Genomic DNA, 12,443 nt, shown 5'->3' on the forward strand with positions numbered 1-12,443 from the left:
TTTATTTTGAAAATAATTGTTCAAGTTCAGAAGTCATGAGACTCTTTTGTATTATTTAGAACACATGATTTTTTTTAATCCAAGAAAATATTTAAAAGACAATCTAATTTTATTATAGCTTTTAACTGGAGTTGAGAAACTCACTGTCTAGTTTTATTTTATTTATTTTTTATTGGAGTAAAATTGCTTTACAATGTTGTGTTAGTTTCTGCTGTACAATGAAGTGAATCAGCTATATGTATCCCTATATCCCCTCCCTCTTGGGAATCCCTCCCACACCCCACCACCACCTATCTAGATCGTCACAGAGCACCGAGCTGACCTCCCTGTGCTATACAGCAGCTTCCCACTAGCTCTCTATTTTACACCTGGTAGTGTATTTATGTCAAACCTAGTCTTCCAATTCGTCCCACCCTCCCCTTCCCCCCCATGTCCACATGTCCATTCTCTACGTCTACATCTCTCTTCCTGCCCTACAAATAGGTTCATTTGTGCCGTTTTTCTAGATTCCACATATATGTGTTAATATACGATATTTTTTTCTCTTTCTGGCTTACTTCACTCTGTATGAGAGATTCTAAGTCTGTCCACATCTCTACAAGTGACCCAGTTTCGTCCATTTTCATAGCTGAGTAATATTCCATTGTATATATGTACCACATCTTCTTTATCCATTCATCTATTGTTGGACATTTAGGTTGTTTCCATGTCCTGGCTATTGTAAATAGTGCTGCAGTGAACATTGGAGTACATGTGTCCTTTTGAATTATGTTTTTCTCAGGGTATATGCCCAGTAGTGGGATTGCTGGGTCGTATGGTAGTTCTATTTTTAGATTTTTATGGAATCTCCGTACTGTTCTCCGTAGTGGCTGTGTCAATTTACATTCCCACCAACAGTGCAAAAGGGTTCCTTTTTCTCCACATCCTCTCCAGCATTTATTGTTTGTAGATTTTTTGATGATGGCCATTCTGACTGGCGTGAGGTGATGCCTCATTGTAGTTTTGATGTGTATTTCTCTAATAATTAGTGATGTTGAGCAGCTTTTCATGTGCCTCTTGGCCATCTGTATGTCTTCTTTGGTGAAATGTCTGTTGAGGTCTTCTGCCCATTTTTTAATTGGGTTGTTTGTTTTTTTGATACTGAGCTCCATGAGCTGTTTATATATTTTGGAGATTAATCCTTTGTTAGTTGCTTCATTTGCAAATATCTTCTACCATTCTGAGGGTTGTCTTTTCGTCTTGCTTATGGTTTCCTTTGCTGTGCAAAAGCTTTTAAGTTTCATTAGGTCCCATTTGTTTATTTTTGTTTTTATTGCCATTTCTCTAGGAGGTGGGTCAAAAAACATCTTGCAGTGGTTTATGTCAAAGAGTGTTTTCCCCTAAGAGTTTTATAGTGTCCGGTCTTACATTTAGGTCTTTAATCCATTTTGAGTTTGTTTTTGTCTATGGTGTTAGGAAGTGTTCTAATTTCATTGTTTTACATGTAGCTGTCCACTTTTCCGAGCACCACTTATTGAAGAGGCTGTCTTTTCTCCATTGTATGTTCTTGCCTCCTTTGTCATAAATTAGGTGACCATATGTGCATGGGTTTATCTCCAGGCTTTCTATCCTGTACGATTGATCTGTATTTCTGTTTTTGTGCCAATACCATACTGTCTTGATTACTGTAGCTTTGTAGTATAGTTTGAAGTCAGGGAGACTGATTCCTCAGCTCCGTTTTTCTTTCGCAAGATTGCTTTGACTATTCGGGGTCTTTTGTGTTTCCATACGAATTGTAAAATTTTTTGTTCTAATTCTGTGAAGAATGCCATTGGTAGTTTGATAGGGATTGCATTGAATCTGTCAATTGTTTTGGGTAGTAGAGTCATTTTCACAATATTGATTCTTCCAATCCAAGAACATGGTATACTTCTCCATCTGTCTGTATCCTCTTTTTGCATCTATGTTCATCAGTGATATTGGTCTGTAATTTTCTTTTTTTGTAGTATCTTTGTCTGGTTTTAGTGTCAGGGTGATGGTGGCTTTGTAGAAAGAATTTAGGAATGATCCTCCTCCTGCAATTTTTTGGAAGAGTTTGAGAAGGATAGGTGTTAGCTCTTCTCTAAATGTTTGATAGAATTTGCCTGTGAAGCCATCTGCTCCTGGACTTTTGTTTGCTGGAAGATTTTTAATTACAGTTTCATTACTTGCGATAGGTCTGTTTATATTTTCTATTTCTTCCAGATTCAGTCTTGGAAAATTGTACCTTTCCAAGAATTTGTCCATTTCTTTGTGGTTGTTCATTTTCTTGGCATATAGTTGTTTGTAGTAGTGTCTTAGAATCCTTTCTATTTCTGTGGTGTCAGTTGTGATTTTTCCTTTTTCATTTCTAATTTTATTGATTTGCATCCTCTCCCTTTTTTTCTTGATTAGTCTGGCTAAAGGTTTATCAATTTTGTTTATCTTCTCAAAGAACCAATTTTTAGTTTTATTGATCTTTGCTATGTTTTCTTTATTTCTGTTTCATTTATTTCTGCTCTGATCTTTATGATTTCTTTCCTTCTGCTGACTTTGGGTTTTCTTTGTTCTTCTTTCTCTAGTTTCTTTAGGTGTAAGTTAGATTATTTATTTGAGATTTTTCTTGTTTCTTTAGGTGAAATTGAATTGCTATAAACTTCCCTCTTGGAACTGCTTTTGCTGTGTCCCATAGATTTTGGGTTGTGTGTTTTCATTTTCATTTGTTTCTATGTATTTTTTTATTTCTTCTTTGATTTCTTCAGTGATTTCTTGGTTGTTTAGCAGTATACTGTTTAGCCTCCATGTATTTGTGTTTTTTACAGTTTTTTTCCTGTAATTGATTTCCAATCTCATAGCATTGTGGTCAGAAAAGATGCTTGATGTGAGTTCAATTTTCTTACATTTTCCGAGGCTTGATTTGTGACCCAGGATGTGATGTATTCTGGAGAATGTTCTGTGTGCACTTGAGAAGAAAGTGTATTCTGACACTTTTGGGTGGAATGTCCTATAAATATCAATTAAATCTATCCGGTCTGTTGTGTCATGTAAAGCTTGTGTTTCCTTATTTTCCGTTTGGATGATCTGTACGTTGGTTAAGTGGGGTGTAAAATCCCCTACTATTATTGTGTTACTGTCGATTTCCCCTTTTACAGTTGTTAGCATTTACCTTATGTATTGAGGTGCTCCTATGTTGGGTGCATAAATATTTATAATTGTTATATCTTCTTCGTGGATTGATCCCTTGATCATTTTGTAGTGTCCTTCCTTGTCTCTTTTAACATTCTTTATTTTAAAGTCTATTTTATCTGATATGAGTGTTGCTGCTCCAGCTTTCTTTTGATTTCCATTTGCATGGATTATCTTTTTCCATCCCTTCTCTTTCAGTCTGTATGTGTCCCTAGGTCTGAAGTGGGTCTGTTGTAGACAGCATATATGGGTCTTGTTCTTGTGTCCATTCAGCCAGCCTGTGTCTTTTATTTGGAGCACTTAATCCATTTACTTTCAAGGTTATTACTGATATGTATGTTCCTATTACCATTTTCTTAATTATTTTCATTTTGTTTTTGTGGGTCCTTTTCTTCTCTGTGCTTCCCACCTAAAGAAGTTCCTTTAGCATTTGTTGTAAAGCTAGTGTGGTGGTGCTGAATTCTCTTAGCTTTTGCTTGTCTGAAAAGCTTTTGATTTCTCTGTCAAATCTGAATGAGATCCTTGCTGAGTAGAGTAATCTTGGTTGTAGGTTTTTCTCTTTCATCACTTTAAGTATATCCTGCCACTCCCTCTGGCCTGCAGAGTTTCTGCTAAAAAATCAGCTGATAACCTTATGGGGATTCCTTTGTATGTTATTTTTTGCTTTTCCCTTGCTGCTTTTAATATTTTTTCTTTGAATTTAATTTTTGTTAGTTTGATTAATATGTGTCTTGGTATGTTTCTCCTAGGGTTTATCCTGTATGGGACTCTCTGCACTTTCTGGATTTGGGTGACTATTTCCCTTCCCATGTTAGGGAAGTTTTCTGCTATAATCTCTTCAGATATCTTCTCAGACGCTTCCTTTTTCTCTTCTTCTTCTGGTACCCTTATAATTCGAATATTGGTGCATCTAATGTTGTCCCAAAGGTCTCTGTGATTGTCTTCAGTTCTTTTCATTCTTTTTTCTTCTGTTCCTCGGCAGTTATTTCCACCATTCTGTCTTCCAGCTCACTTATTTGTTCTTCTGCCTCAGTTTTATGTTATTGATTCCTTCTAGTGTATTTTTCATTTCAGTTATTATGTTGTTCATCTATGTTTGTTTGTTCTTTAGTTTTTCTAGATCTTCTTTTTTTTTTTTTTTTGTATTATGTGGGCCTCTCACTGTTGTGGCCTCTCCCGTTGCGGAGCACAGGCTCCGGACACACAGTCTCAGCGGCCATGGCTCACGGGCCCAGCCACTCCGCGGCATGTGGGATCTTCCCGGACCGAGGCACGAACACATGTTCCCTGCATTGGCAGGCGGACTCTAAACCACTGCGCCACCACGGAAGCCCTCTTCTAGATCTTTGTTAAACATTTCTTGTATTTTCTCAATCTGTGCCTCCATTCTATTTCTGAGATTCTGGATCACCTTTACTGTCATTACTCTGAATTCTTTTTCAGGTAGCTTGCCTATTTCCTCTTCACTTATTTGGTCTTATAGGTTTTTACCTTGCTCCCTCATCTGTGACATTTTTTCGTTGTCTTATTTTATTTTATTTTTTGATGGGTGGGATTGTGTTCCTGTTTTACTGGTTTTTGGCCTGAGGCTTCCAGCATTGGAGTTTGTAGGCTGTTGGGTAGAGCTGAGTCTTGGTGCCGAGGTGAGGACCTCGGGGTGACCTCACTCTGATGAATATTCCCTGGGGTCTGAGGTTTTCTGTTAGTCCAGTGGTTCAGACTCGGAGCTCCCACAACAGGAGCTCTGGCCTAACCCTCTGCTCATGAACCAAGATCCCACAACCCACGTGGGGCGGCAAAAAAAAAGGAAGAAGAAGAATAAAAGGAGCAGAACAATAACAGGGTAAAAAATAAGATTAGAAAACTAACAGATATGTTAGAAAGAATAAAAAAATAAAAATATAGATGAAACAACAACCAGAAGCTAAAACAGAACTACAATAGTAAAAAAGAGGAGAGGAAAGAAACAAAAAAAAGCCAGAAAAGGCCTTGGCTGTGTGGGGGGGTGGGGCTTAGGCAGGGGTGGGGTTTATGTGGTGGGCAGGGCCTATGCTTAGGACCCACAGGGCTGGAAAAGACCCTGGGTGGCTTGTGAGGCTTAGGCTCAAGGCAGCAGGAGGGACCCAGGAGTGCCTCTGGCCTTGGAGGTCAGAGCACCAGGTCCAGGACCCCAGCAGGCTCACTGGGCCCTAGTGGGTGGGGGGAATGCAGGGTGCTTTCCCCCGCATCCTCCGATCCTAGAGGTCCCCTCCCTGTTGGCCTCTCTTCTTCTTTCCCCTCACCTCCCTCCTGTGCCCCTAGGAGCCACGTGGCCAGAGGGAGCCCCAGAAGGCAGGGGACCAGACCTGGAAGCCCAACAGGCTTCCCGAGGCTTAGTGGGTGGGGGAAATGCCCTCCGCCCCTCCCCTATTCCTCCAATCCCAGAGGGCCCTCCCATCTGCCTCTCCTCCTCTTACCCCCCTTCTCCCTCCATCCTATGCCCCTAAGACCCTCACAACCCGACAGGGCCCGGGAGAATGGAGGACCAGGCCCGGGAGAATGGAGGACCAGGCCCGGGAGCCCAGCAGGCTTCCTGGGCCATAGTAAGCAGGGGAAACACCCTCCATGCCTTCCCTGATCCTCTGATCTTGGAGGGCCCCTCCCTGTCCACCACTCTTCTTCTCTGCTCAGTCCCGCCCCCCATCTCCCTCCTATACCCCTAGGACCAACGTGGCCCGGAGGGGGCCTTGGAAGGCGGAGGACCCGGCTGGGGAGCCCGGCAGGCTTCCTGGGGCCCGATTAGGCAAGGGAAACTCTAGGCGTGCTCCCACTGATATCTGAGCCCCTGAGGGTCCCTCCAGGCATGGGAACCCCTCCCCGCTCCCAGCCACCACGTCTCCTCCCCCCTCACTCCCCCCACGTCCTACCCATTGCTCAGGGGGTACTTCTCATCTCCTTGGGCGTCTAGGTCCTCCACCAGCGTGTGGCAGGCGCCCTAGTTGTGGGGAGACGTGAACTCCATGTCTTCGTACACCGCCATCTTGACTGCCCCCACCACTGTCTAGTTTTAGAAATCCTATTTTAATTGTAGCATTAATAATTATAATTAGTTGTACAATTAGTTATAATTATTTACAGTTATTACAACTAATTGTATAATTATGACCATACAATTTATAATTATTAAATAATAGCAATTTATATTTATTATATAGCTAACACATAGCTTTATGAAAGAAAAAATAAGTACCTTGTTTATAACTTGTATTTAAGTTCAGCAAAAACTATCTCAAAGAAGAGACAGTCTGCCCTTATTAAATGTACAACTAGTTCCTTGCTGATGCCAGTACTATTATATTACATTTCTGACTGATAATCAATATGTTAATTATTAAAATAAATAAGATGGCTTAAAAAAATAACATTTTCAGTCAAACAAAATAGAGAATTGATCACGATAACCCTGCATTAAAGGAAATACTAGCAGTTGTTCTTCAGGTAGAAGAATAAAAATGATCCCAACATTAATCTCAAAACTTCAGGGAGGAAAATGCGTAGTAAGTCTAGGTGAAATATGAATCTGTAAATCACTTATTGTAATGTCTTTGGGATTTAAAATATATAAATAGTTAAAAATGTAACAAACCATAACAAAAGTGAGGTAGGAAGTACATACATGGAGTTAAAGTGGTCAAGAATCTCTCATTGTTTGGTAAAAAATGGACAAATTTTATCAGACTTGAAACAAACATGTAACCTCTGTAATACAAATTTGGAAAAGAATATACAATTAACAAATTAATAGAGGGAAAAATGTGATAATAAAGAATGATGAGGCTGTGCAGAAAAGAGTTGACATAGCACACTTGAGGCTAATTTCCTCAGATAGCCCTGCTTTGCAAGTTTGTTCCTTGGCTGGCATCTGGAAACTTGGATTTCAAGAAGGTTCCCATCACTCTATGATAAGAGTGCCTAATTGTTTGGAAAAACAGTATGGTTCATTCTGAACTCTGTTCCTTCTGGTAGTCGTAATTTTGGTACTTGGTAGGCAGAGGGTACATGCATGACTAGCCCCTAATGAAAATCTTGGGCCCTAAGTCTCTAGCGAGCTTTCCTGGTAGACAATTCTCACATGTTGTCACAACTTATTGCTGGGGGAATTAAGCGTCTCCTGTGTGACTCCACTGGGAGAGGACTTTTGGAAACTTGCAGCTGATTTCCTCTAGACTTTGCCAACATGCTTTTTTTCCTTGTCGATTTTGCTCTGTATTTCACTGTGATAAATCATATCCATGAGTATGACTATATACTAAGTCCTGTGAGTCCTCTGAGTGAGTGATGGAACCCAGTGTGGGGGTGGTCTTGGGGACTCCAAACATAGAGACAAAAAGAAGAGAAGAGAGAACACAGAACAGGTAAGACAAATAGAAAGAATATATTAAGATTGTAAATGTAACCCAACTATATTGGTAGTTATAATAAACATGTTTGAACCATTTATGAAAACAGACCATTTGTTATGCCAGAACAAATACAACAGATTTTTAACACATTTATTTCATACATAGTATGTTCTCTGACCACAGTGGAGTTAAACTAGATATACAGTAACAAAAAGACCCCAAAAAACTAGACAATCTTTGTATATTTAGATATTTTAAAATGTACTTCTAAATAACCCCAGGCTAAAGGAGCAATCAGAATTGAAATTAGAAAGTATTTTTAACTGAATGATAATGAAAATGCCACATAGTAATGGTTGTAAGATTGGAGTGACATCTGAGAAATGGTGTAGTAGGCAGCTCCAAGTTCCTGTCCTCCCAGTCAAACTAGCAGAAACTGTCAGAATCAACTTTGTAAGAACTCTGAACAACAAAGTTTTATAGCAACCAACTGCATGCTCAAACAAGAAAAAGGCAACTTAGCAATGGAAGCAAAGTCTTTAGTGTTTTTACTTTTCCTTGCTCCATCCCCTCCCAGCTATGAGGCAGTCTTGAGGACAGCAGCCCATAGAGTACCAGGCCCTGGTTCTGGAGGAAGAAGAGCAGATCTTATTTGCAAATTATTGTGTCTGTATATTCTAACCTACCTGGGAGCTACCTGAAGGACTGACACAATGTGCTTATCTGTGTTTCTCCTAATTCAGAACTCAGGCCAGAAAAGCAAATTGTATCTCTGGTAAGATTTAATTTCCATAATATATAAAGGATGCCTACAGTTCAACAACAAAAGACAAACAACCCAATTCAAAAATGGGCCTGGTACTTAAAGATTTCTCCAAAGCAGACAGACAGTGGGCAATAGCACATGAAAAAGTACTCAACATTTGTTATTAGGGAAATGCAAATCAAAACCACAAGCAGATACCATTTCACACCTGGTAGGATAGCTGTAATAAAAACAATGGAAAATAAGTGTTGGTGAAGATGTGGACAAATTGGAAACCTCAGACATTGTTGGTAGGAATGTAAAATGGTGCACTGTGGAAGACAGTTTGGCAGTTCCTCTAAAAGTTAAACAGAATTACCATGTGGTCCAGCAATTCCACCCTTAGGTGTACGCTCAAAAGAATTGAAAAATTGAAAACGGACTCAATCAGATAGTTGTATGCCAATGTTCAATGCAACATTATTCACAATAGCCAAGAGGTAGAAGCCACCTAAGTGTCTATCAGCAGATGAGTAGATAAACAAATCGTGGCATATACATACAGTAGAATATTATTCAGGTATAAAAGGGAATGAAGCTCTCATATATTTTTATGGTTGAACCTTAAAAAGCATTATCCTAAGTGAAGTAAGCCAGAAACAAAAGGATAAAGACTGTATAATTCCACTCACTTGAAATATCTAGGGACAGATTTGCAGAGACAAAAAGTAAATTAGCAGGGAAGGGAGGAATGGGGAGTTATTGCTTACATGGGTACAGCATTTCTTTTTGGAAAAAAAGTTTGGAAATAGTGTTGATAGTTGCCGAGCATTATGAATGTAATTAACACCACTGAATTGTACACTTAAAAATGGTTAAAATGACAAATTTTTGTTATATATATTTTACAAGAAAAAAATTCTAGGATTAAAAACCCTCCAGAACTTGTCCCATAAATAGCTAAAGCTATTCCTTGAGGATAGCTTATAATCTAAAATGACTATTAGAAAAGAAGACTCCATCTGGAATTATTTGAAAACAAAGAGAAAATTCCCATCTGGAGTGATTAAAAAATAATGTAGGATAAAGATAAGGTCAGAAATGAGCAATTTAGAATGTAGACATAAAGTAGAATCAACAAAGCCAAAAATTGTCCCTTTAAAAAGGCCAATAAAATTGATAGTCCCTGGCAGGAATATATAACTGTAAAAGAGAATGTACAAATAACCAATTCTAGGAATAGATAGTGTGATATAACTGTAGATCGTACAAATGGGAGATCACTGTAGGTCATAGCAGGATATTGTGAACAATTTATGCAAATTTGAAAATTTAGGTAAATTACTAAATAGCACATTTACCAAACTGACTAGCAGTAGTAGAAAGGGAAACTGGCTCTGCAGTGCCAGTTTTGTCATAAAATAAGTGTGCATATGTGCATGCATCTGTTTTTGCATTTTTCTATCCCATCCTTCCGCAACTGGGGTTCCATAAGAGAAGCAAGTGTCACAGAAAGTTGAGTGATTGTATTTTTAATTTTCTCAAAGACAGTATATAGCTGGTATTATTTTAGATCCAGAGGAACCAAGTTAATTCACTGCACATAATAGATGCTTAAGGGCATTAGGGCTTAAAACTTGTAGTTGAGAAGAGCTGCTCTAGTCTATTCCATTGATCCATTTGTTCATCCTGTGCTAAAACTACACTATCTTAAATATTGTGGCTTTATAATAAGTATTCATATCCTGAAGAAGTCTCCAATTTTGGTCTTCTTAAAGATTGTTTTAGGGCTTCCCTGGTGGCGCAGTGGTTGAGAGTCCGCCTGCCGTTGCAGGGGACACGGGTTCGTGCCCCAGTCTGGGAGGATCCCACATGCCGGCGGAGTGGCTGGGCCGGTGAGCCATGGCTGCTGAGCCTGTGCTTCCGGAGCCTCTGCTCAGCAGCGGGAGAGGCCACAACGGTGAGAGGCCCATGTACCGCCAAAAAAAAAAAAAAAAAAAAAAAAGATTGTTTTAGCCATTCCTACTTTGCATTTCCATATACATTTTAGAATCACTGCAGGGCATTCAGAAATAGACATTTAAAAAAAATGATACTGTATCAATTAGATATCCATATGGAAGAAAATGAACTTGATTTCTACCTCACACCACACATAAAAATCAATTCCTGGAGGATTATCGTCTAAAAGTTAATGGTGAAATAACAAAGCTTTGAGAGACTAATACAAGAAAATGTATTTATGTCTGTGGGGTGGGCAACATTTCTTGAAACATGACACAAAAGTTACTGACAATGAAGAAAAAGATTGGTGGATTAGAATACTCTTCATCTGAAGAAACCACTGTGAGAGTAACTGCAGACTGGAAGGAGGTATTTGCAATGCATATAACCAACAAGAGACTTGTATCCGGAATATATAAAGAACTTTTGGGCTTCTCTGGTGGTACAGTTGTTGGGAATCCGCCTGCAAATGCAGGGGACATGGGTTTCAGCCCTGGTCCAGAAAGATCCCACATGCCGTGGAGCAGCTAAGCCTGTGTGCTACAACTACTGAGCCTGTGCTCTAGAGCCCGCGAGCCACAGCTACTGAGCCTGCGTGCACAACTGCTGAAGTCTGCTTGCACAACTACTGAAGCCTGCGTGCCTAGAGCCTGTGCTCCGCAACAAGAGAAGCCACCGCGGTGAGAAGCCTGTGCACTGTAACGAAGAGTAGCCCCCGCTCGACGCAACTAGAGAAAGCTGGCGTGCAGCAACGAAGACCTAACGCAGCCAAAAATAATAAGTAAATAAATAAATTTTAAAAGACTTCTATGCAACAATAAGAAGTAGACAAACCAGTATAAGAATGAAAATATTTTTTTAAATATTAAACAAGAACTTCATAGAAGTTATACAAATGAGTCAACATATGAAGAGGTCTCAGTTCCATTAGTAGTTGGGAAACATAAATTAAAACCCCAGTGATAAATTACATCCCCCAAAAGAATGGTTAAAATCTATGAAAAGACGAAAGTGTTGCTGAGGGTGTGGAGTGGTGCAAGTGCTTAGACACTGTTTATGAGAGTGTAAATCTGACAAAGCTTTGGAAAACTGCCATTATCTACTCAATTTGAACACAGCCTACCCTGTGACTCAGAAATTTCACTTCTAGGTGTATATCCAATGGGTATGGGTGCCCTTGTCCTTCAAATGAAGGTCGTTTATTTGAATGTTGGTTGTTTGCAACTTAATGCACATTTTTTTGTAGAGACAATATTATAAATTGATTGGGTTTGTATATTGGTGCATAATCATTAGTACCCAACTCTAACAAAAATCTTTGTAAATGTATCTCAAACTCTTAGTGGAATAAAATATGTAGACTAACCTAGAAACTTAATCCTCGTTTCTAACACTTTTTATGTAAGAAGGTAATCTTGTGTCATATACATTTGCACCTACAATGGTAAGGGCAAGAAGGACCCACACCATAATACCAGGAATATCTCTCTTCCCTTACCCCTTATGATTGTTTCTTTGTAGGTAGGGGGTACTTGTAAGTTGAGTTTATAGGTAGGTGAGTGCCTCTTTGTTCCAGTAAGAATTAACATGTACATCTTGGTGACATCTCAGGGCCCTTCCAACTCAGAATTCTCATATTCTGTCATATTCAGAATTATGACTGGCACAGTAAAATAAAAATTTTTGTATGGCATATTGTTTTCATTAAATTTAGGAGAGTGATAGATTAAAAAGTAATTCAGAGATTATCTGACGCCAATCCCCATTTTTTTTAACAGATAAGTAAACAAGCCCAGAGAAGTGACCTAAATTTGCCCATGTTACTCCCTCTTCATCATCATCAAAAAATAGTTACCATATGTAGTAGAGTGTCTGCTGTTATACACATTAACCTATTTAATTGCCAAAACTACACCTTTTACAGATAGCAAAACCAAGGTACAAAATTTAAGTAACTTGTATAGGTTTAAACCTCTCCACTATAGTTATTCTTTTAGCCTAATAGTACTGGTAACTGGACAGAAATTTTAACCTATATTGATATAGCACCTTTTCTGAGCCAGGCACTGGCAGAAAGATTTTTAGTGATGATTATTGAAAATAAAAGGGTTGTTTTGTCTAGAAAAATT

At 39.0% G+C, this 12,443-nt stretch overlaps 1 protein-coding gene across 2 annotated transcripts in view; it reads left to right on the forward strand.

The window, feature by feature from the left end:
* Window positions 1-12,443, forward strand: part of MNS1 (meiosis specific nuclear structural 1) — an 85,182-nt gene that overhangs the window by 45,065 nt on the left and 27,674 nt on the right. The gene's annotated exons all lie outside the window — the stretch shown is intronic.

Source organism: Globicephala melas, chromosome 2, assembly GCF_963455315.2.
Source record: "Globicephala melas chromosome 2, mGloMel1.2, whole genome shotgun sequence".
Taxonomy (NCBI): Eukaryota; Metazoa; Chordata; class Mammalia; order Artiodactyla; family Delphinidae; genus Globicephala; species Globicephala melas.